Source organism: Akebia trifoliata, chromosome 6, assembly GCF_017979445.1.
Source record: "Akebia trifoliata isolate Shusen 1 chromosome 6, ASM1797944v1, whole genome shotgun sequence".
NCBI classification, from domain to species: domain Eukaryota; kingdom Viridiplantae; phylum Streptophyta; class Magnoliopsida; order Ranunculales; family Lardizabalaceae; genus Akebia; species Akebia trifoliata.
This window is the reverse complement of record NC_141380.1, coordinates 14,831,112-14,856,076: the sequence shown is the minus strand read 5'-3', so window position 1 is coordinate 14,856,076 and position 24,965 is coordinate 14,831,112. Positions and strand designations below refer to the sequence as shown.

Here is a 24,965-nt window from a genome sequence, read left to right as displayed (position 1 = left end):
TAAGGTTCAAGCCTCACATGGATGAAAACTAGGCAAGTATAATCGACAACCATTTGTTGGTACCATAGTTAGCAATTTGGTGTATGAAAAATTGAAATAAGCTTGATTGAGTACGATTCGGAGTATACAATTAGCAATTCATTTAAAATTTTGATCAAAAAGTCGAAGAATGATAGAAATGTGATACGAGTATTATTCGAGTTCAACACTATAGAAAACTTTCAAATATTTGTGAGTAATTACACTTTTCATAGTATACTCCTTTTATATTTCATTTTTCAAAATCAACAGCATTAACTTTCATCTTTGAACTCTTCTTTTTCAAATTTAAGAAAATTTGATACTTCTATACATGTTTATCAACATTTAAGCCTTAATACAAATAAAAAACACTTGATACTTCTATACTAAATAGAAAATTTCGATACTTCCACACATATTTATTAAACACTTTAGTTCTTATTTTAAGATAGCATAAAAATAATTAAAACTAAGAACATAATACTTTTTATGATTAATCATACTATTAATACACATCTTTATCATGCAAAGTACTTACTCTCTTAATTAATTGAGTTACCATGGCCATTGTTCAAAAAATCTAGGGAGAAGAGAATGGAGAGATATAAAAGGAGTGAAAAAATTAACATGTTGGTTGATTTGAGATTATACGATAAACAATGGTTAGTGATTATCTAATGGTTGAACCTTTAAGTGTAATTTATAATATAAAAAAAGAATAATGAAAATATTATAATGCGTATTGAGATAATATTTTTTTTTCAAATAAAAATAATGGTTACATTGTGTTTTTTCCTCTCTTTATAGAAAAATATTTTTGATTAATTCAAGAAAGAATAATGTTGAAGTAACATTAAAATATACGTCGTGAGGGACATTTTTTATGTAGATGTGTGTCAGAACCATAGATGCTTTCTTCAAGATCTCACTTGTATCTTGATGAAAAGCATCTATGGTTCTGACACACATCCACGTCAGAAATGTCCCCCACAATGTACATTTCAATGTTACTCTAGCACGACTCTTCGAGAAAAGCATAAAAATAATTTAGAAAAACGAAACAAGGATAGCGCCACGTAGGGGTCGAACCTATAAGAAAAAATAACGAAGGGGTCCTTAAAAAATCTTGAATATATAGATTGTTAGTGGTCATAAAATGGAGAGAGGTGTAGGGTGATTTCACCTAACGTTTGAGGGTGGTCTTTGGTCCAAGTGGACAAGAAGATTTTTTAGCTAAAGTCCTTCTAGTTGAAGAATCAGAGAACACTGATGTTGTGGGAGAAAGCGTGGAAACATAAGTCTTCTCTATCCTTTGCGTCATATGAGTTGGTTTGGTTGGTTGATCTGTTGTTGAAATCTAGTGGGTACGCTATGGAGAAGGGGATTTGAAGCAAATCAGTTGCACCTGGGAGTATCAAGCTAGGCATAGGAGAGCTCAATGAGTTTAAGAGATTTCTAAGAATTTATCAATTCTTAGACAGGCATTAGAATAACTCGCTGTGGATTCTTGAAAGGTTAGGAGGTTGGGTTGGAAGAATCTTGCCTCTAAATTGGAAGTCCAATTAGCTTAATGGGAAGGAGTTCATATTCCGAAAGTGATTAACGTGTTGGAGATTTTGTAGGGGCAAAGCAAAGGGAAAAAATTGGTCAACGGAAGTGTGGTTATGGGGAGTGGCAATGGGGTTGTGGGACCTAGGGTTCAAAAACCCTGGCTCACTAAAGTTGGAACTTCCCTTTTTGAGAACAACAAGGTGGGGCCTCATGTCGAAGTTAAAAGGAATTGGTAAGGTCTAGAGTATGTGGTCAAACCTAATAGGGTGTTTAATGGTTTGAAATAGGATAATTCCTTTTGGAAGTGGAAGAAGGCTCTATTTTGTTAAGCGGAGAATCTGGATTTAATTTGGGGTGATGTGGAGGAGGCCATTAAATTTACATGTTTTAACAAAGTATAAAAACCCTTAATCTCATTTGAAGTTAACAGAGTTGTGGTTTTTCTAGAATCTCCTGAGGCTTTTTACTTCTTGCTTAGGTTGGGAATGTTCATAATAAGAATCAATGGGTTTGTTTTTCAGGTTGGTTTGCTCGGTGTAATGGCTTATCAAAGTTAAGGTGGGATGTCCAGTGTAGCTAGAGTTGAGAGGGCTTCCATTTCAGCTATAGAGTGAACTTTTGTTTAAAAAAATTGAAAAGGAATTTTGTGGCCTTAGTGAGGTGGATAAGACTACTTTTAATCAAATTGATTTGAGAACGACCAAAATCAAGGTGGGTGGAGAGTGCAATACTATCCCCAAATGTATTGAGGGGATTTCAGTGGTGGTAGGGGTTGACAAGGGTGTCGAAGAAGGGCTTAGTAACAAAGAGGTAGAGATACTTCAGTTAGGAGGTTTTGTGGAATTGGTTGGTACGGCAGTGACATACGTGGCAGAGGATGGCATTTCGTTGGCTCTGGCTCACTCGGTCGTGGAGGTTGGTGGTCTTTCGATGACATTGGAGGTTCTAGAAGAGCAAGATGTGGAAAATGAGCCAACCTAGGTCTGGTTAAAGGAATCATAGTTAGTGGAATCAGAGGATGGAATTAACTCAAACATGATTAACATAAAGACAATTATCATGGTTAAGAAGGATGAGTTGAAAATGTGTAGGAAAGGACAATACGTTGCACGCATGGAATTCACGAGGAAGAAAAGGTTGGAAACCTTTAACTTCGTTCAAAAGTTTTGAGAGATTAGAGGGGATTTCAAGTCATGCGTCATTAACCTATTGCCAGGTTTCGATTTACTCGAGAGCATATTTAGTTCGAAAGATTTGGTGGTCCCAGACTCACTGTATTGTAGAGATGGGCCTGTAGCGGGAAGGGCATAGTTGAGCCTAATGAGAGTATTTTCTTAACAAGCCCAGAGGATGTGAACGGGCTATCATATGAGCTCTATGAGCCCAGCCCACCTAAGGTTGTTATTGACTTGGGCCTTGACGTAGTGTCTAATAATACCAAGCAGGTCGGGAAAATAAATGTGGTTTGTTTGGGCCCTAATCCGAAGCCCAGCTTGGGAGATGATTTTCTTAAAAAGATGAAAGTGTTGCTTAGATGCAACATTGCTCAACTTGAGGATGTTTTCTAGGCAGCAAGTAGAGCTAAGTTTGATCTCCAACTTGTGCTGCTAAGGGTCTTCTCGGTTTTAGTAGATGTCGTGAAGATGGAAAACTTTGGTCTCTTGATCGACAAAGGAGTGCCAACTCTGATTTTCTCAAGTAATTTTGGCAGGTTTGTCTTATATAATACTAAATGTGGGGTGTATAAAATGCTTGGTGGGGTGTTTCGAGGGTTTGAAAGACTTGGGGAAAGCTTACTTTCGAAAGTGTCCTTCAAAAGTAGCTTGGCAATAGGAATAAGTGTTAGTAATGGTAGGATATGATCAATACTCATCTTTAGTGTAGGAATTAAAGATGGAAAGCTTGGCCGATGGTGTTCCTGTTGGTGTTACTATTAATACACAGCCAGATTTTGACTTCTGCCAAATGTTTGTTCTTTGGTTGATTTAAAACTTATTTGATATAAGCTTGACAGTGGGGATGTTGTTGGAAAGTGATCAAGAAGATGTCAGTATACTGTTAGAAGTATCCCTGAAAAGATAGGAGAAGGTCTATAACTTTTTCCACGTAGTTATGGATAGCTAGAAAAAGGAAATTTTTTTTGAAGTGGCACCAATCTATCGAGTCCAGCCAGGTTGGGGTTTGAATGTTTCCCAATTCGGAAGGACAAATTGTTTGAGGAGCAAGTACTAGAGAGTGCTAAGATTGACTCTAAGAAGAGAAATAGTTATCGGTTTAGGGAGGTTGAGGATTTACAGAGGTCCATAGTTAAGTTTCATATTAAGTCGATTTCAGATAGGAAATCAGGGTGTAAATTGGTAATTTTTAATGTTGCGAAAAATTTTCTCTTAGAATGTTAGAGGTTTTAACAATAGAAGAAAGCATGCTTCGATGAAAGCAATGATTGTTCTTGTGGCACCCCGAAACACTAACACAAAGCCCTATGTCAAATCTTGAGGTATTAGGTGATGCATAAAAAATTCGACATGGTTTCCTTTGTTTATGTTAGCATTTCAAGGCACTAAATACCTGCTTCACCTGATAAACAATATAATTATATCTTGTATATATACATAAAAAATATAATAATAATGGAAGTCTATAGACATCAAATAATGCACGATAGATTAGAGTGCGGAAGGATAAACAAAATACATGATTATACAAAAATTCCTTACTTTAACAAAAGTCTTAACGCTTAAAACAAAATACATAATACTACCTAGAAGAATTGACACCACTAGGGGGTATAACCCCAGTACTCACCAGGTAACAAATTCTGGTCGTCTATCTAACCTACCAGATAATTCTCACTCGTGCTCTATACCTGTCTCGTCAAGTTTCGAGTTTGAAACTAAAAAAAATAGAAAAGAAAAGGGTAAGTAACAATGGTTACCCAATAGGGAAGCAAATAATTTTTGCCAATAACCTCTCCTAACATGAATGAATAAACATATTAAATCATTTTAACATATGCAAAGCTTTATAGAATAAACTGCGATTAACTAGTACATATAGCTAGGAATGAGCAACTAAACCTTTTTAAACTCACATTATATCAATTAGTAGTACTTACTATAGCATTTTCTTTTTATACAAATCTAATAATTGACAAAATGGAAACATTAAATATGCATTTCATTTTATAAAACAAAATAAGACAGCAGATACATAATACACAATGGTAGAGTAGTGGAATTAAAGTGTTGGGATTTACGACTGGATCGCTCCAAGTTAGGACATGATGTTTTATAATAAAGTATTAGTTCATGATTTTGTGATTGGTCGTTGTTTACTATACTTACGGGACTATTTATCCAACTCAGGCAGGTCATTTGACGTGATCGTAAGTAATAGGTCTCTTTTCGATGTGTCAGAACGTTCGACTACTTAGATTGTTAGGGATCACTGACTAATCATTTTCGTTTATGCCTATCAAGCATGCATGTGATTCCCAAATATATAATTTCATTCGTATACGACCACCTTTACATTACAAGTTCACTGGTAAAGATAGAAATGAATAAACCTAGATTTCAATTGTGACTCCACTCTCATATGCGTCCCATACGATGTATGAGTTTGGTTATCCTTATCGTACATCCTAGAACAGTATATTATTCTGGATGATAGGACAAACTATCCCTTCAAGCATTCACAAGCTATTTAATAGTTCACAAAATAGCTACATATACATATCATTTCTTTTCTTTGAAAATAAATAAGAAATTAACATTATAGACTTGAAAATGAATATCTAGTTTCCTCTCATGCAATTATGATTACGCAACCTAAAATAAATAATAGTACAGAAAAGTAAATAAACATGCACGTCACCTCGTGATAATAGAAAATAAATTAATCCTAGATATTTTTTCATCAACCCACACATAGCATCACAATGTAAAATGTTGACATCACCCCTTGGGTGTGATTTTAACATTTTACTATTTCATCCTATTATTTTTTTTTCAATTTTTGTAATTTTTAATATTTCAAACACAATATTCATTTTCCAATATTATTCAACTCAATATGAGTTCACTGAATAATAAAACATTTTTCAAATTTTGAAATTCATTTTCATCAATTAAATTGAAAAATTACAAAACTTGGATCAAAATGGGGTTCGAATGGTGCATAAAACCCAACTAGAAGAAATAACCCGGTGAAATGTCTTACTCATGTATAATTTGTTATAAAATACAATTAAACATATTAGATATGCATGTCCTAGCGTGAATTTGAAATAACGAAAAGAATTCTATATTTTTGAAATATATAACAAATTTTTGTTAAAATCCTAAATGTAATTTTTACAATCTATGATTACCAATAGAAGTTGAGAGTCCCTACCAATCTCTATGTGATAGAATTGAAACACATGCGTGGAAATTGAAGTGGATTGAATGTCGAGGCGGCTGATTTTTGGGCCTAATGGTTTCAAAGATTTCGATCCCTTCTATGACGAATGACAGTTTAGCCTCGAAGTAGATAAAATCTAAGGTCGAAGTTTCGAAACTCCCGTGTATCCTCTAACTATTTTTTGATAAAATGGGAAGAAAGATAAAAGAAAAAAAAAAGAAAATGAGTGGATTTTGTAAAGGTCGATGTTACGGACGTTTTTCCCTTCTTCGTCGAAAGTCGATGGCAATCTATTCGCAACAAATATAAAGTTGAAAGTTGGAAAAAAATGAAATTTTTTTAAAAAACTCTCGGTTGATTTTTTATGCATTGGAAGATAAGTTGAATAGTGATTTTTATTTTTAAAATTATTAATACAAGTTGTGGGATGAAATCGATATTTGACTTATTATTTTGTTTAACGATAATTTAACCGTCCAGATTTCAAAAATGACAAGTGAATACTCTATTTTATATAATTTTTCATTTTGGATCTAATGGTCTGGTCGAATTCTATAAATTTTATCTCTAACAAAAATTCACTTTTTCAAGTTGATGAGACCCTAAAATTGATGTCGTTTATGTTTTTGACGATAATTCGACTTTTTGGGCTTCAAAAATGACGAGTAAATAGTCTATTTTCTATAATTTTTTGTTAAGAACATAATGATGTGATCTAATTTTAAAAATTTCTACTTTAACAAAAAGTCATTGCTTTAGCCTGGTCTAACTAAAAAATCGAGAATTTTATAATTTTTTTGTTCGGACTTACATTTGAGCATGCTTATATGCTAAAATATATTTTTTGACCATTTTGAATATAATGGTAAGGTCAGATTTCATTAAAAATTATCAGAACAAAATCCTAAAATTTTATCCTAAGTCTCACTTTCAAAATTTTTTCAAAATTATATATTTTTTCCCGAGATACGAATCAAAAACTTGAAATATTACATTTGCTAAGAAATCAAATGTAGTTGTGCCCAAAAGATTAAAGTTTGATCATTCTCTAATGTGATGATTGGGGAACTCTAGCACTCTATTCATACTAGTTGGTGTTTTCTATCAGCATTAAGTCATCAGGGGGGTGGTGGTTATATGGGATAAGAGGGTCCTCTTGGTGGAAGATGAGTTAGTTGGGGGTTATTCTATCTTGATCTTGTGTAGAGGGGTGTCAAATAACTTCAATTGAGTGTTCACAGGGGTGTAAGGGTCCACTATAAATGGTGAAAAAAATGAATTTCTAGGAAGAACTGGACGACGTTTGGGGGTATTAAGGGTAAGCCATGGTGCATTGGGGGTGACTTTAATGCTATCAGGTTCTCTTTTCAGAATTTGGGGGGTTTGAGGTTAACTAGAAGGTTGAAGGAATTTGTAGACTTTGTCATCTGTAATGAGTTGTTGAATATTTCTCTTTGTGGGGCTAAATATACATGGTCTAGTCATCAAGAGAGGTATGTTATGAATAGTTTGGATAGATTCTTGGTCTTCAAAAATTGGTAGGACCTTCAAAGATCTAAAGAAGTTTTTGTCCCAAACCCTACTTTTAACCATTACCCTATTGTTTTGAAAGACAGTTTGGTTAAGGGAGGTCCAAAGCCATTTCGATTTGAGAATATGTGGCTCCATCATCACAACTTTAATGAGATGATTCAAGCTTGGTGGAATGAGTTGGAGTTTGTTGGAATGCCAAGGGTTGTTCTTAGATTGAAATTGAAGGAAATAAATGAGAGATTAAAGATTTGGAATGTTGAAGTTTTGGAGAGGGTAGAATTGAGAAAGAAAGAGATCCTTAGGGAGGTGGTGGTTCTTGATTTGAAAGAAGAAATTGAAATCTTGTGTATGGAAGAAAGGGCTAGAGTTGATTTGAAGGCCTCTTTCAAAGCATCGCTCTTTTGGAAAAGGTCAGTTGGAAGCAAAAGTCTAGGATCAAGTGGCTCAAAGAGAGGGATAACAATATTAAGTTCTTCCACAAGGTTGCAAATCAACATAGTCGTGCTAATTGTATTTTCAAGCTTAGGTGCGAAGGTAGCCAGGTGGAAGGGGCCAAAGATGTGGTAAAGTCAGTGGTGGATTTCTATAAGAAGATACAGAAGAAGTGTGTGGGGTGGTTGCGAATTTCAGTAGGGATAAAGCTCCGGGTCTAAATGGGTTCTCTATGGCATTCTTTAAGGTGTGTTGGGCGATGGTGAAAAGGGACTTGATGGAGGTGATTGATGTGTTTTACGTTAACAAATTTTGGGTATAATTGCTTTTTCATGACTTTTGTTTCAAAGAAAGAAGGTGTGGAGGACATAGAGGATTTTAGACTTCTTAGTTTGGTTGGGGCGGTGTACAAGATTATTTCCAAGTTGTTGGTCTTGAGACTTAAAACGGTGTTACCGGGAATTATCAATTTGGCTCAAAATGTTTTTTTGAAAGGAAGGCAAATCATGGATGGTGTTCTGGTAGCTAATGAGTGTATCAATTCCAAGGGGAGGTCAAGGGTGCCGGGGTTGGTGTGTAGAATTGACTTAGAAAAGGTATATAATTATGTTAGTTGGACCTTTCTTAGGTACTTACTTGGCCATTTGGGGATAGGTGGATCCAATGGGTTATGATGTGTGTATCCTCAGCTACATTCTCCGTGTTGGTGAATGGTTTTCCTGAAGGTTTCTTTAGGAGTTCAAGGGGGTTATGACAAGGGGACCTGCTTTCACCCTCCTCTTTCTCATTATTACAGAAGCCCTTGGTAGGATGCTTTGTCAGGCGAGTGAGAATGAAAAAATTATTGGATTCTCCTTGGGTCTAGGGGGGTTCAGTGATATCGCATCTTCAGTTTGTAGATGATTTTTTGGACTTTGTGGAGGTGTTGGAGACTCATGTTGGCTTTTTAGGGGGTTTATTGTGTTATTTTGAGGCGACCTCGGGATTAGCCATCAATCTGAATAAGAGCAAGGTGTTCGTAGCAAGGGAAATTCCTAGACCTCAATTGTTAGTAGCTTGTTTGGGTTGCCATTTAGGTAGTCTTCCTTCTACCTACTTGGGGTTGCCTTTGGGTGTGGAGTACAGAAGTAAAGCTTTATGGGATCTGATGGTGGAAAAAGTGAGTAGGAGGTTGCTTTCGTAGAAATCAAGGTACTTATCAAGGGGGGAAAATTAACTTTAATCAAGAGTGTGCTTGCTAGTATCCCAATCTATTTCCTTTCCCTCTTCACAATGCCTAAAAGTGTGGAAGATAGGTTGCAAAAGTTTTTCATGATTTCTTATGACATGATAGATTGGGGACGAGAAAGTTTCACTTGATGAGTGGGAAAAAAGTTTGTAGGGCAAAAGCTCATAGGGGTTGGAGTATTAGAAAGTTGAAGTTCATGAATCAAGTCTTACTAGGAAAATGGTTGTGGCGATTTGGGGAGGAAATTGATAGCCTTTTGGTGGAAGGTGGGCTCTTCTAAGTTTGGTGTGTTGCTGTTTGAATGGGAGAGCAGGGGTACGAAACTATTGTTTGGTTGTGGTGTGTGGAAAGAGATTCTTAAAGTTCTCCTGGAATTTCGTAAGAGAGTCCTATTCGTGATTGGGTCAGAGGAAATAGTGTGGTATTGGGATGATATTTGGTGTGGCGAGGCTGCTCTAATATCAAGGTTTCCTCAATTGGCATTGATATCATCTAAGAAGAGGCTATCGGTGAGCTCTTTTTTATGACATGATGGGGGTGTTGGAGGTTGGGATTTTGGGTTTAGAAGGAACATCAACTATTGGGAGTTAGAAGGGGTGGCTTTACTTCTTCATGGTATTGATGGTGTGAGTCTAGTGATGGAGATGGGTGATGGTTGGCGTTGAGCAAGAAGTCGGTCAGGGACGATCTCAATTTCTTCATTTTATGAGTCCATGTTGGCCTTGGAGTTGGAGTTCCCGGTTAAGGAGGTGTGGGGGCAAAATATTCCAACCTAGTTGGCCTTTCTTATAGGGTCAATTACCGCAAAGGCTTGTTATTTAAAAATGTGTACTAAAAAGTCCCTTGGTAAAAAATTCAGGCTCAAAAGGACACAATTCATAACGTCTTAGTCTAAAAGACTCTCTTGCAGTATTTTTTTTAATTAAACTACCTTAACTACCCTTACAATAACAATTTAAATGCATAAGAAAATCGTATTTTTATAAAATTGATGACATGCCCCTTGACCCTAGTTTTCTATTACAAAATAAATAATAATTATATAAATGACCTAAAATTCATTGTTTTTTCTTCTTGAAACTTGTCATCTAACTCTCCTAGATGATTGATCGGACTGATTTTTATGTAAGATCTACAATATTTAGAATCCTTTAAACATATATTAAATGTATTAATTATTTGAAACATTGTTTTAAAACTTGAATTAAATCTCCATTAGATTGAATTAACTTAGAAACTTTTGAGTTGAATAAAAATATATATTAATATTATGAATATTTAAAAAAATAATTATAATAAATAAAAAAAAAATTTTGTTCTCCACAAAAATTATTTTATATAACCAAATAACTTAGTTAAGTTTTTTAAGTAAAGCCACCCCTTCTAACTCCCAATAGTTGATGTTCCTTCTTTCCCAATTACTAGAAAAACAAAACAAAACAAAACAAAAACCCTACTATGGAATCACAAACACACAAATTCAAAATAAATAATAATTTTTATCTAATTATTTAATAATTAATAATAAAAAAGAGTCATGCTGCAGTGACCTCAAGATTGGACCTCGTATCACACATACTGACAAGAAAGTGGATATGAATCATAGATATTTTTCACTTGTATCTCGAGAAAAACATCTATGATTCTCATACACTTTCAAGATAGGGTGTGAGGTCCAACTTGAGGTCACTTCAATATAATCCTATTAAAAATAGGGTAGTCATCACATTTTTAAATTTCAAGTTTCAGATTTACACAATTGAATTTTAAATTTTAATTTTTGACATTAACTTAAATGTGAAATATTAGCTAGTGCCAACTAGCTTAGTTGGTAAAATCCTTGGGTGATGACACCAAGGAGTTAGGTTCAAATCCCACAACTCATGAAAAACAAGTTCACCCATAAAAATAGATGAAAATTTTATTATTTATATTTCTACAAGGAATCAAATCTTATATTTGAATTTATTGAAAGTTTTTGTGATAAATAATTATTTTATAATTATTATTTCATAATATGGTTCAGAAAGAAAGGAATAGAAGAGAAAGAGACATCATGATAAGAAACTAATAGAGGAAGAAATAGGTTATTATATGATTTTACTAATGAAATTACATGGATCCCTTGGTCAATAGGCATTTACCCTAGTCATGCCTCAATTGTTTTTACAACAATTTTTAATGACCCTTGCGTTGAGTAGGGTCTAGAGATGTAAATCTTGCCCTTAAAAAGTCTTGAAAAATCGACCCCCACCCACGCCCTATAGGCCTGCCCAGTTTTGATTTTAAAAATGAAAAATCAATTTGATTTCGGGGTGAGGAAAATTTTGATAAACACCCTATCAATTCGGCCGATATACCCCACCATCAACCCAACTTGATATATTACACTTCAATTTCTTAAATTATTTATTACCCTCCAATTAAAGATTAAATTACACCCTTCAAACATTACAAAGTTTTGCCTCAAATTATTATCTCAAATAATTTCAGTAATTATTTATAATTTTGAGTAGACTCATTAAATCTTAAATAAAAAAGAGATATCCAAGAAAAAATATTATGAGGGAACTTCTATTGGTACCCCAATATTTACTTCTCGATAAGTTACTCCCTTGAAGGGGTAGGATTGGTTTTAAAATTTTTATCAAGGATGGGTCAAAAAAAATCAGACCCTAGTCAAGGTTGAACAGGTTCAAGACCTGATTTAACAAAAACTGGCCCAAACCCACCCGTGCCCATTCCTAGTGATTTGACAAAAAATCTAGAATCCACAAATGCCCACACATTTGCTTTTAACCTAATTATCATCAAAGTCATTATTGTCAAAATGTATAAAAAATTATGGTCCATCACTCCTTTACAACGTTTGTTAGTTTTCTAAAATCACAATAAAATGATACTACAAATTGCAGAAGGACCAAAACAAAATTAAGTTAGTTTTCTAAAATTATAGAAATATTATTTTATATAATTATCTTCTAAATCAATTTGATTAATATTTTAAATTATAAAAAGAACCTTACAAAATTTAAATGATAAAATATAACATAAAATTAAATTATTAATTTATAATTTACTTTAAATCATGCATGAATCCTAACACTGTAACACATGTGTTCTAGTACATGCACAAATTAAGTAGCCTCGGAGATAACCAACCAAAACTAAAACACATCAAAGAGAGGGTGAAAAAAAACTAATTTAAATTGAAAATTTACTCTGCCTTTAAAACTCCCATAATGAAAAGTGCCTTTCAAAGGTATGGAACAATAGCCTCAGAGATCTTGGTGGATACAAGAGATCATCAAATGGGGTGTATTAAAACCTCATCAAGAGTAGCAAATATCATTCTAACATCACAGGCATTTTTTTCATACTTTTTTTTTCTGTAAAAATAAAAAGGACATAATATTCTACTTAGATTTATATTGGGAGATTTGCATGATGTGTCAGAAGTAGCTGGTTAAGATATCATGTTTAACACAATCATTGGGAATCCGAATGATTTGTTTCATCATACATCATCAATACAAAATCATCCCTCCTTCCACTCCACACAACAACAAACAACATATTTAAGAAAAGAACCAAACATCACACACACACACGCAAAATCATAAAAATTGAAAATTTGAAACCCTAGAAGGATGTTCATCACCCATACGATTTAAACTAAGAAAAAAAGATTTATAAAATATATTTACGGTGGAAATTATTTGGGGGTTTTGAGGGTTTGGAGAGAATAACAGATCCAATAGAGAGAGATCTGGGAAGGTTTCTTGATGATAAGATTTGAGAAAGAAATTTAGGAAATCTAGGCTTTTTCAGAAGTTCAAGCTAACTCCATAAGATTGAACCTTCCATAAAACCCTAACGCCCACGCTTTGCATATCAAAACTGGGTTGTGTAGTTATCGTATTTATAGATGGATGGGGAAACCCTAGATTTGTAAGGGACTCAAGGGTAGCTTGGTCATTTCAGTGGCTTCCCATTTTTCTATATCTTTTTGTTATGTTTTTTTTATAGACTTTAGTTGTGGTCTATAATCTAAATATTGGCCCATGTTTTTAGAACTCGTCCAAGATCAAGATGACTCGTAATTAGATTTTTTATTTATTTATATGACCGAGTTGTATTTTTTTATTGGTTTAAAGGTTTGTTGTATATATAAAAAATAGAGTTTGTGATTGCTCCTCTACTATTCCACCTTAACTGTAATTATTTAAAGATAAATATATAATATTAAATAAATCTAAATCAATTTGATTTGCAATATGATATGACTAAGATTGAGTGAAGAAAAAATTGCCCACAGAAAATATCAACCAATCACACAAACCCACATGTATTGCGGGCACCCCAATTTGTAAAATTAAGCTCTTGAGGTTTCCATGATCATTCGGGATTCCATGAAATCATGGATTGACTTTTTTAGGAGTAAAAATTTCTCATGATGAGTCAACTTGGTATCAATGAGGAACAAGATAATTGATTGTAAAATCGTGCTTGCACACAGATTAGAAATCTTAGAGATGATTGACAATTACGGTGATAATTGTCCAATTTTAAATAAGATAAGATTGGTCTACTATGTATATTAATCTTTAGAATGATAATTAATTATTATTTCTTGGTCTTGTAGATGGTGCAAAATGCATAGATCTATTTATAAGCCAAGGAATCATCATAAATGAGATAACATAGTATAAGAGAACTTTATTGGCACCCTAATTTTTACTTATTGTACCCCAATTAAAAAAATTAAAAAAATAAATCCATGTTTGAGAATAAGTAAAAGTTGGGGTGCTAATAGAAATTCTCTTTCTCTCTCTCATTTCTATTTGTTAGATTTAGGATTTAGTATGACCAAATCCTAATTGTAAACAACTACGGAAATTGTTTCTGTGTGTTATAATGCTTTATAATTTTGAAGTAATAACTTGAAACAAGCTTTTGTAATGTGTGTGTAGACACCCCAATTTGAAACCCCCCCTCCGTCTCTCAAAACCTAACAACCTAATCACTTACACAAATTATTCTTTTAACCAAATACCACACCCCTTAACCCTACCTAACACTCAACCCATATGGGTTGAAGAATTCAACTCATTTAGGTCAAAAATGACCCATTCCCATCACCTTACACAAATACCCCTTTTCCAACCTCCAAATAACATCCCTTTCATACCTACACCTCATAATATTACCTTATAACCTTTCCCTTTTGACATTTCTAGTCCTAAAAGCAATCCAAAAAACCTATAAATACGCTTATTGCCTCTCAAAAAGGACTCATGCTCTCAAGCCCACAAAATACTAAAAAAATCTCAACTCCTCTCTACTCAACTCTCTTCCTTTCTCACTACATATTTTCTTCTAAAAAGAAACTCTTAAATTCCACTAAGGACGTAAGAAAAAAAAAAGAAGAAAGAAAGAAAGAAAGAAGGAAATAGGAAGTCAAGACCTCAAGGTAGGTTAGAAAAAGTATAGCCTCCTCTATTCTCCTCTCTCTGTTTCCCTTTTCTACCTCCATTTTCACTTTTTTAATTTTATTTTTAAAAAACCTCTAAGATATAATGTTCACCCTCCCCTACATCTGGTAGATCGGCATTTGATTACATCGAAAGTGTAAGGGTTGTAACCATTTAAAAAAAAAGTTATTTTAAATCCTTTAACACCTTTTGCACATACCTCACTTGATTCGCTTTGAGACAATTGGTACTAGGACCATTCTCAACCCATGAGAATGAGCCCATAACCATTAGCCAACATTTTCAAAATTATGTTCTCAAGTCTAGATTTCTATAAGGATCATCTCTTTCAATGAGATGATCCCTATAATCCAAGTCGATAATAAATCCCTTCTTAGGGTACAAGTTGTCGATCATTCGACTATTTATTTATTTCATTTTACTTAAAAATGATCGTGTTTTTCGAGGTTACCATCATTTGATGGAGAGAGAGGGGTGCTTAACACCTTCCCCTCTCTCTAACCGAACTCTTATTTAGATCCTAGGTGGATCGGTGTTCTAATCCGTACGAGAGTTACCAAGATGCCAAAAAAACTATTTTTCTAAAAAAAAAATCACTTCTAGGTGACCATTCACACCCTTTTTGTAAAAAGAATAATGACGACTCCAACTCTTCGTAGAGGTGGTCTTTGGATTCGAAAATTACGTATCTACCATTTGAATGGTGTGTTTTAATCATTAATTAGGGTGCGATAAATAATTTAGAAATTGTAGTATAATAAGTAAAAGTTGGGGTGCCAATAGCAGCTCTTTAGTATAATCAATGTAAGGTTACTTATTAAACATATAAATAAGGATTTTAGAACAATTCCAACTGTTCTTCAAATTTCTAAATGTAGAGATGGAGGCTTATAAACCAAACTCCAATAGGTTTTCAAAATGAGGATATTCACCGTTCATGTATTCAAATATAGAGGGGAGAGAGAATTTTTTAAGGCTTCTCTATATCATTGTTCACCTTTTTCAAATACCTATTATACCCTCATTTTTTAAATGACATTTTTGACTTTTTCTTTTCATGGAACATGTTATAAATACTAGGGGTGCATATGGTTCAGATTGGTTCGATTTTTGTCAAAATTGGAACTGAACCAAACCAATTACCCTATAAAACTGATCCAATGCAAACCAACTTTGGTTCAATTGTAAAATTAAAATAGTTAAAATTTAAAATCAAGCTAAATAAATATTAAATAAAGCATCACGCATAACACATAACACACATAAACAAAGCATCAACATACATATCATTTCAACATAAAAAAGCATCACGCATAACACATTAAAAATAAAAATCATGAAAAAATTAGAAAATAAAAATCATTTAACACTTACCTTGTAAGGGATGATTGAAGATCAAAGTTATTCTTAAAATCAAATGTTGCTTGTTGCTTTATGATTAAAGGTAAGGGGGTACATTTTTATGAGTTTTTGTTAGAAAAAAAAATAAAGGAGATAAAGTTGAAGACTTTGATGAGTTATCTTTAACACACTAACACAGTTAAGAGAGAGAGAGAGAGAGAAAGAGAGAGAGAGATGGGTTATCTCTTTATTTTTCGACAAGGTGGCGAGTGACGAGATGAGTGAGGGAGATGAACGACAACTAGGTTTTCTTTAGACTTGAAGAAAAGAGAAATAGAGAATAAAAGAGTGAAACTAAGAAAGGGTTTTATTTTTAAATAAATAATAAATATTATAATAAATATAAAAACTAGTTTGATTCTTGGATTGGTTCGGTTCTATCATACCCCTAATCCGGAACTGAGCCAAATCAATCAAAAAAAAAAAAAATTTGACAATCTGCACCCGAACCAAACCATGCTCAATCTGGATGAATCCAATCCAAAAGGCTCAGATTTGTTCGATTCTCGAATATACCCAATCCAATGTGCACCCCTAATAAATACCATTTTTTATATTCCCCTTTCATTTATTCAAGTGAGTAATCGATGTTTTAGAGAAGGAAAAGTGATTTAAAGATTGGTCTGCTTGGAGCTCAAAGTGATTTGGAGTCTTAAAAATTTGAAGAAGATTCCAATTTGAAGACTCCGGTTGGAAATGCTTTAAGGGTACAAAATAAGAATTCAATCAAATTCTTAATCCTCTAAGATCAAATATAAAGAGAAATAAAAATTAGTGACTTAGTTCACTACGTCATAATAGGGAAATTGCGACACTAATTTTGTGGTAAAAACGACTGCTATAAGCAGTCGTTTTTAACCGGCAGATTTTATCTGTCGCCCCAATAAAAATGACCCAATTTTTAATTGGGTTTTGGGATCAATTTAACTACAAATCGGGACTGTCCTTCGATGATGTCGTTTGTTCCCCCACACCCACGATTTACCTTATCTCTCGCTCTCATGTATCTCACATCAACTCTTTGTCTTTCTCTCTTTCTCAGACGCACTTATATTTCTCTCCTCTAGGGTTTTGATCTATCTAAGATGCAATTAGATTTTGACCTCTAGGGTTTCGATCTCTTTTAGACGCCATCGAATTTCAACTTTCTAGGGTTTCGATTTCTCTCTCAGGTTGAAAATCGAGTTTCTACTATTTCCTCACTCGTCAAGGTATAATTTCTTCAACTTTACCCCCCCACCCAAATCTTATAAATTTTTGATATTGTAGATTTCTAGGGTTTTACAGATTTCCAAGTTTAGTTCTCTCTTCTTTTGCATTAATCAAATCAATGTTACTTTACTTCTACTGAAATCTCTCAATCGAATCCTTTAAAGTTCTTTTGATTGTAGAATTAATGTTTTGGATCTGATGTATGATTGCTTAGAAAAAACAAATTCCTATTTTTTATTTTTAAAATTTTCTTTGATAAAAATTCTTCTTTCATAACCATTCTTTTTTGTTTTATAGCAACATATAAAATATTTTAATGAGTTTTTCACAAATTGTTTTTTTTTTTTTTTTTTTTTTGAATTATTTGGTGATGATTCTGAAACAGAACAGAGAAGCAGATTCCAGTAGCACAAAGTTGGGAAGATTGATGATGTTGGTATTCATAAGTGAAATATATTACTTTTTTTAAATTAACAGCAGTTTATATCACTAAAGTAGGCTAGATATTTTAGCAAAAGGGCTTGTAAAATATTGAAAATAGTAATCTCTTGGAGCTAGAATTTCTGTTGTTAACTATTGATAGTGAAGGTTTGATGTTTCAACTGAAAGTCATTTCTATATTTCCAATTTTTAAGTTAAAATGATCAACTTTGTTCAAATTCTAGTATTAAGTTGCTGATTTTGGTTTTACTGTGCTTGGTAGTTGTTTAAGAGGTTATTTTTTTATCTATGTTTTATCCTTAGTGGAAAGACTTTTGGCTTTGTAATTTCTCTTCTGTACCTTTTTTTTTTTTTTTTTTTGTTCAAGAAATTTATACTTGTCTATGAACATGCCCCTACCGTCTTGGGACCGTACATGTACAGCAGCAGCAGCCGCGGGTCTTCTTTCAAGACTAGGCAACTAAAGACTATTATGTTCTTAGTTGTCCTCATTTTTTCTATTGATGAGATTTTATGTGCTATTCTATTGATAAGACCTCAGTATTTGCAATTGTAACTGAAAGCGCCCTCGATCCGCGGGGTGCGCGGAATCCGCTTTTGACCCTTGAGGTTTAGGAGTCGCCACCTAGTTATTATGGTTTAGGAACCAAACTGACTTTAAAACGGATAATGAACTAATCTACTACAGAAAATCTGAATCCGGGGATCATGTTACGGGGTTGGAAGGTGTTAAGCACCAACCCCGCCCGGCCATTGCCGGTCTTTACTTATCCAAATAAATCTACATCGCTAATGACAAACCTAGATTAAAAAAATAATAATAATAAAAAAAAACTTACTTTCGATCTGCAAAAGTGTTATTCCCTCAGATCTGGTGAAAATGGCTCCTTGTACCGTATTCCTTACTTCGTTCTATCTCCGGATCTGATTTCTGATCTCCGAGGTAAGGTATCTCCTTCTTAGATCTGGGTGCTTCGAATTTGTTGTGGATTTTTGGGATGTTTTTGAGAGGTTTTTGGGTGTTTTTTAGGTTAAAATCGAAGCAGGGGTGTTAGGTAAGGAGTTGAGGCTTCCAAAATTAGGGTTTTGGAGAGGTCGTGGAGGCTTCTTCACCTACTTTTCCTAGGGTTTTTTCTTTGATACGAAAATAGGGTGTGGAGGCTCCTATTTATAAAGTTTTTTAGGAGAATTAGGGTTTGATTAGGGTTTCTTTTAGGGTTTCAATTAGGGTTTAGACTTTGGTCTCATGAGATTGACTTGATTAGATTAGGGTTTTGATTTAGGGTTTTGACTTTAGTCTTATGAGATTGACTTGATTAGATTAGGGTTTTGATTTAGGATTTTGACTTTAGTTTTATGAGATTGGCTTGATTAGGATTTTGACTTTAGTCTTATGAGAGTGATTTTAATACTTGACTTTAGTCTTACTTAATTGACTTTAATTTTGACTTTAGTCTTATTTGATTGACTTTAATATCTTGACTTTAATATCTTGACTTTAGTCTTGCTTGATTGACTTTAAATTTTTGGAGAACCCCCTCTATTATAGCTTTGATTCTTTGGACCCCCAAATGGTGGGGTCTTTAAAGAAATATCTTGCGAACCATCAACAATTTTTCTTGAAAGCCTTATTGATCGATTTTTTGATTTAAATTTTATAATTAATTTTATTGATGTTTTACTTTACATTATTTAATGATTTATTTATTAATTCCAAAATTTTTAATTATTAAAATTGTGAAATTACCATTTTGCCCTCGGAGATGATTTTTTACGTTTTAAGTAGTTTTTCAATGTTCCAGGATGTTTTGAAATCAATTTTTCGTAAGGAATTCAATGGGAATGTTGGTTTTTGTCATTATAAAAAATTTTGTGTGAAATGGTCATGAATTTTATGAGGGGTATTTTCGTAATTTTGTCGAATTTTGTGAAAATTGGCGAAATGATTTATTTGGTTTCGATTTGTCATTTTATGTGTTTGAACGGATTTTCCTAAGTATAATATAAGCTCTAAGGTTGGTTTGATGTTAGGGGTATTTTTGTAATTTAGTCATTTTTAGTAATTTTTATCGTGAAGCTTCTTTTTGGTCTGCAATATGATGATTTCTACGTTTCTGGGATCGTATTTTCCTAGCGTAGCGTGGTTTCTAAGTTTTGTCAGTTCGAGATACCTCATCCGGATTTTTGAAAATACATCTGGTGACAAAATAAAGTACTGGAATAAACATCTATCATTGGGAACTTTTGCTATCGGGTTGACGACTTGATTAATCAGGTAGATGCAAAAATGGGGTGTCTACAGATGCCCCTCTTTGGTAGAGGGTTGAAGCAAACTAGATAGCAAATCTATTATGGTAGATAGTGCGATATCCGAATGCCAAAGCTAGTGACAGTTCATTTTCCAGCCTGATTTAGCAATTCGTCGGAGTATTCGGATCCTTGAGCGTAAAATTCTCCCCGAACTAGAAAAATGTCAGGTCCTTGAGCGCGAGCTCTCACTGGCAGTGTCAGATCCTTGAATTTTAGAAAATTCTCCTTGACTGATGTAACAACTGTGCAAGTGTGTGGGCTCAAAATCTGAGATAGATTTCAAAGAGTTTGAGTTGGAAATGAGTCAAATCTGAACATGAAGTAAATATAAACTGAGCATAATTCCAAGAAAACCCTTGACGGCATCTGAGCATAATTCCGAGAAAACCCTCGGTGGTAACTGAGCATAATTTCGAGAAAATCCTCGGCGGCATCTGAGCATAATTCCAAGAAAACCCTTGGCGGCATCTGAGCATAGTTCCGAGAAAACCCTCGATGGCATCTGAGCATAATTCCAAGAAAACCCTCGGCGGCATCTGAACATAGTTTCAAGAAAACCCTTGGCGGCATCTGAGCATAATTTCGAGAAAACCCTTGGCGGCATCTGAGCATAATTCCAAGAAAACCCTTGGCGGCATCTGAGCATAGTTCCAAGAAAACCCTTGACGGCATCTGAGCATAATTTTGAGAAAACCCTCGGCGGCATTTGAGCATAATTCCAAGAAAACCCTTGGCGGCATCTGAGCATAGTTCCAAGAAAACCCTTGGCGGCATCTAAGCATAGTTCCGAGAAAACCCTCGGCGGTATCTGAGCATAATTCCAAGAAAATCCTTGACGGCATCTGAGCATAGTTCCGAGAAAACCCTTGACGGCATCTGAGCATAATTCCAAGAAAACCCTTGGCGGCATCTGAGCATAGTTCCAAGAAAATCCTCGGCGGCATCTGAGCATAGTTCCGAGAAAACCCTCGGCGGCATCTGAGCATAATTCCAAGAAAACCCTTGGCGGTATCTGAGCATAGTTCCGAGAAAACCCTCGGCGGCATCTGAGCATAGTTCCGAGAAAACCTTCGGCGGCATCTGAGCATAATTCCAAGAAAACCCTTGGCGGCATCTGAGCATAGTTCCGAGAAAACCCTCTGCGGCATCTGAGCATAATTCCAAGAAAACCCTTGGCGGCATCTGAGCATAGTTCCGAGAAAACCCTCGGCGGCATCTGAGCATAATTCCAAGATAACCATTGGCGGCATCTGAGCATAGTTCTGAGAATGCCCTCGGTGGTAACTGAGCATAATTCCAAGAAAACCCTTGGCGGCATCTGAGCATAGTTCCGAGAAAACCCTCGGCGACATCTGAGCACAATCAAAAATAACCCTTGGCGGCAACTGAGCAAAATCCAAGTTAACCCTTGGCGGTAACTGAGAAAAATCCAAGATAACCCTTGGCGATAACTGAGCAAAACTGGTAGAGGAATGAAAGAATTTTGAGAAAGAATGAATAAATTTTGAGAAGACTGATTGGAATGAATCCGGAAGAGAAATGATCGATTCCAAGAATGATTGAATCTGGAGAACGAAAGAATGCCATATCTCCTATGTGAGATCCAAAATGCTTTTGTTTGAATCTCAAGGATTTATCAAAAAGTTTTATGAATTTAAAATCTGAGTTTTTATTTCTTTTGAACCTCAAAAGTTTTTCAAAAAACTGTTATCAAGAGGGTAACCTTAAGTTTGGGGTTCTCATTATCTTTTAGGATTAACATTGCTCAAAAACAAAATGCCCCTAGTATAAGGGAGGAAATTACATATTTAGAGGAAAAAGAAAAATGCCCCTTGTATGAAGGTTTGAAATATTTGATTACCACAAGCGCAATAAAGATCCAACTTGTAATTTTGATTAATTTTATTGAAGATTTTGAGTCAGGCTCAAGAGAACAAAATATTTCCTTTTGAGACTCATCATAGAATTCACCCTTCTCTCTATTGGTTTACTTGGGGAAGTAAAAATTCTTAGATCGATCGTGGACAAGATACTTGTGGCTTCTGAGTCTATGTCTGGTTTAAGTGAAGTATTGAGCTTGATTATTTGGACTTCTGATGTTTCAGCTCGGACCGCTCTCAGCTTGGGATTTTCTTCTGGTTTTCTTTTTTTGCTCTAACTTTTGCCTAGATCGCCTTTTCAGGTTTTCAATCTATTGAGCTTGCTCTAGCTTTTGCCTAGATCGCCTTTTCAGATTTTCGATCTTGCGAGCTTTCTTTTTTTCTTTTTTTTTTCTTGGCTCTGATTGTTGCCAAAGTTGTCTTTTCAGATTTTCAACCTTGCGAGCTTGCCTTAATTTTTGCCTAAGTTGTCCTTTTCGGATTTTTAACTTAGCAGGCTTTATTATTTTTTTATCTTTTTCTTCTCCTCTGAAGTTCTAGAATTACTGTCTAATCATGCTTTGCTACCCTCCTTGACTTTTTCACACGGTATTTAGGAAGACTTTTATAGGTAGGCTTGGGACTAGGCATAAAAAGAAAGGAATTTTGAGGCTCAAAAACCCAAATGCCCCTTGTGTGGCATTTCATTTAAAATTTTTTCTTGAACTTTCTTCCCCATTTTGGATGATATTTCTTTTTCTTTTGAATTTTTTATTTTTAGATTTTTCCTTGGTTGGGGAATCTAATTTTTTTTATGTGGTCGGGCCTGAAGTAACTTCTCAGGTTGCCTATGTACCCCAAATTTTTGGGATCAGACCAAAACATAGTTCGGATTTTTTCCTCCCCTGGGTTAGGTAATCAGGCTAAGAAGTAAAAGGCATAATTTTTCTTTTTTTGAACAAGCTGCAAAGGGATTGAGAAAGGAGATAATGAACTAGGTAGTAGAAAAATTGATTCGACCAAAAATGGCCTCCTTAAATGTAGTACCATTTGATCTGGTCAAGGTTGGTTGACTTTGGTAATTCGATTCGATCATGATCTTGAAGTTTGACAGCTTTTCCTGGTAATATTTCCTTGATGATGAACGGACCTCTCCAATTTGGTTTGAACTTCCCTTTAGGATCAAAAATAGGTGTCCGATTTTCTTTACATAATAAATCCTCGACTTGCAAGTGAGTGGCATTGATCTTTTTGTCAAACGCACGAGTGATTCTTCTTTGATAAGCTTGCAAGTGGTACAAAGCTCTTAGTCATTTTTCTCCGATCAAGTTTAATTCTTTATGCCACTGACTAGCCCAATCTGTTTCTAACAATTGACTTTTCTTGAAGGCCTTGAGATACAGGATTTCCATTTCAACTGGTAAGATTGCTTCCATATCATACACTAGAAAGTAGGGAATAGCTCCAGCAGAAGATTGCATTGAAGTATGATGTGCCCCTAGTGTGAATGGTAACTTCTCTAACTAATCCTGGTGTGATTGATACATTTCCTTGATGATTGTTTTGAGATATTTTATTGGTTACTTCAACCTTTCCATTAATCTGAGGGCGGTAGAGAGATACTGTGATGTCGAATCTCGAGCTTTGAACACAGAGTGATAACTTAAGCTTTGATTTCATTAATCTGAGAATGATAATCTATGCTGGGAGCTCTACCATGTTGAGAAGTCTAGCACTGATACATTTTGTAAGATCTTCTTTAATCTCATTTTATCAAGTCAATATATAATCTGTAACACCCCAAAATTTTAATTCGTATCTCGAGGAAAATAAATAGTGGATTTTAAGAAAATCTTGAAGTGGGACTTAGGGTAAAACTGTGGGACCTTGTTTTGATCATTTTTAATAGAATCTGACCTCACCATTAGATTCAAAATGATCGAAAAACATAGTTTAGCCTGTAAGCACGCTCAAATGCGAGTCCGAATATAAAAGTTGCAAAATCCTCGATTACCGAGTCGGACCAGGCTAAAACAGTGACTTTTTATTAGAGCAATAATTTGTAAAATTCGATCATACCATTGGGTTCATAACGAAAAATTATTCAACATAGACTATTTATTTGTCATTTTTGGAGATCAGGAAGTCGAATTAATCGCCAAAAACGAAAACGACATCAAGTTTTTGGGTCACGTCAGGCCAAAAATGTAAATTTTTGATGGAGACATAATTTATAGAAATTGACTATACCATTAGATCCGGAATGAAAAATTAGGCGAAATAGAGTATTCGTTTGTCAGTTTTAGGAGACCGAATGACCAAGTTATCGTCGATCAAAACAATAGGCGAAATACCGAATTCGTCCCAAATATTATATAAATAATATTAAATTTTTTTTTTTAATCTCATCTTCCCCACTCGTCCAAACAGTGCGAAAAAAAAAAAAAAAAAAAAAAGAATTTGTTTTTCCTCCGATTTTTCCACTTCAGATCTCTCGCAAACGGTCCACTTTCGACGATCGCCGCAGAAGAGAAAAAGGTCCGCAGCTTTGTTCTCTACAAAACCCACCCAACCTATCTTCATTTCACTTTCTATTTCACCCGATATCGTCAAAAATCAGCCGTATTTGGATACGGAAATTTCGAAACTTTGACCTCGGATTTCGTCTGTTTCGGGGTCAAATCGCTTTCCGACAAGAAGGGAGAAACGTCCGCAGCCTCATTCTCTACAAAACCCACCCAACCTATCTTCATTTCACTTTCTATTTCACCCGATATCGTCAAAAATCAGCCGTATTTTTATACGGAGATTTTCGTAACTTCGACCTCGGTTTTCATCGATTTCGGGGTCAAACCGTCTTTCGCCGTAGAAGGGAGAAGAGACGAGCACATCGAGATCTTTGAAACCACCAAGCCAGTTTCAAAAATCAGCCGCTTCGAAGTTCGGTCCATCTCGATTACCGCGCCAATCGCCTCGATTTCCGCGCACGTGGTTCAATTCCGTCAACTAGTGATTGTAAGGAACTCTCAATTTCTATTAGTAATCATAGATTGTGAAAATTGCATTTAGGATTTTATC

General features: G+C 34.7%; 2 non-coding genes across 2 annotated transcripts; both read right to left on the bottom strand.

Moving 5' to 3' along the window:
* Positions 1-12,443: 12,443 nt before the first annotated feature.
* Positions 12,444-12,537, bottom strand: LOC147400301 (small nucleolar RNA SNORD24). Its single transcript, XR_015179554.1, has one exon. It is a non-coding gene; the product is annotated as a small nucleolar RNA SNORD24 (small nucleolar RNA).
* Positions 12,538-12,616: 79 nt separating this feature from the next.
* Positions 12,617-12,697, bottom strand: LOC147400300 (small nucleolar RNA R12). The gene has a single exon (XR_015179542.1). It is a non-coding gene; the product is annotated as a small nucleolar RNA R12 (small nucleolar RNA).
* Positions 12,698-24,965: the final 12,268 nt, after the last annotated feature.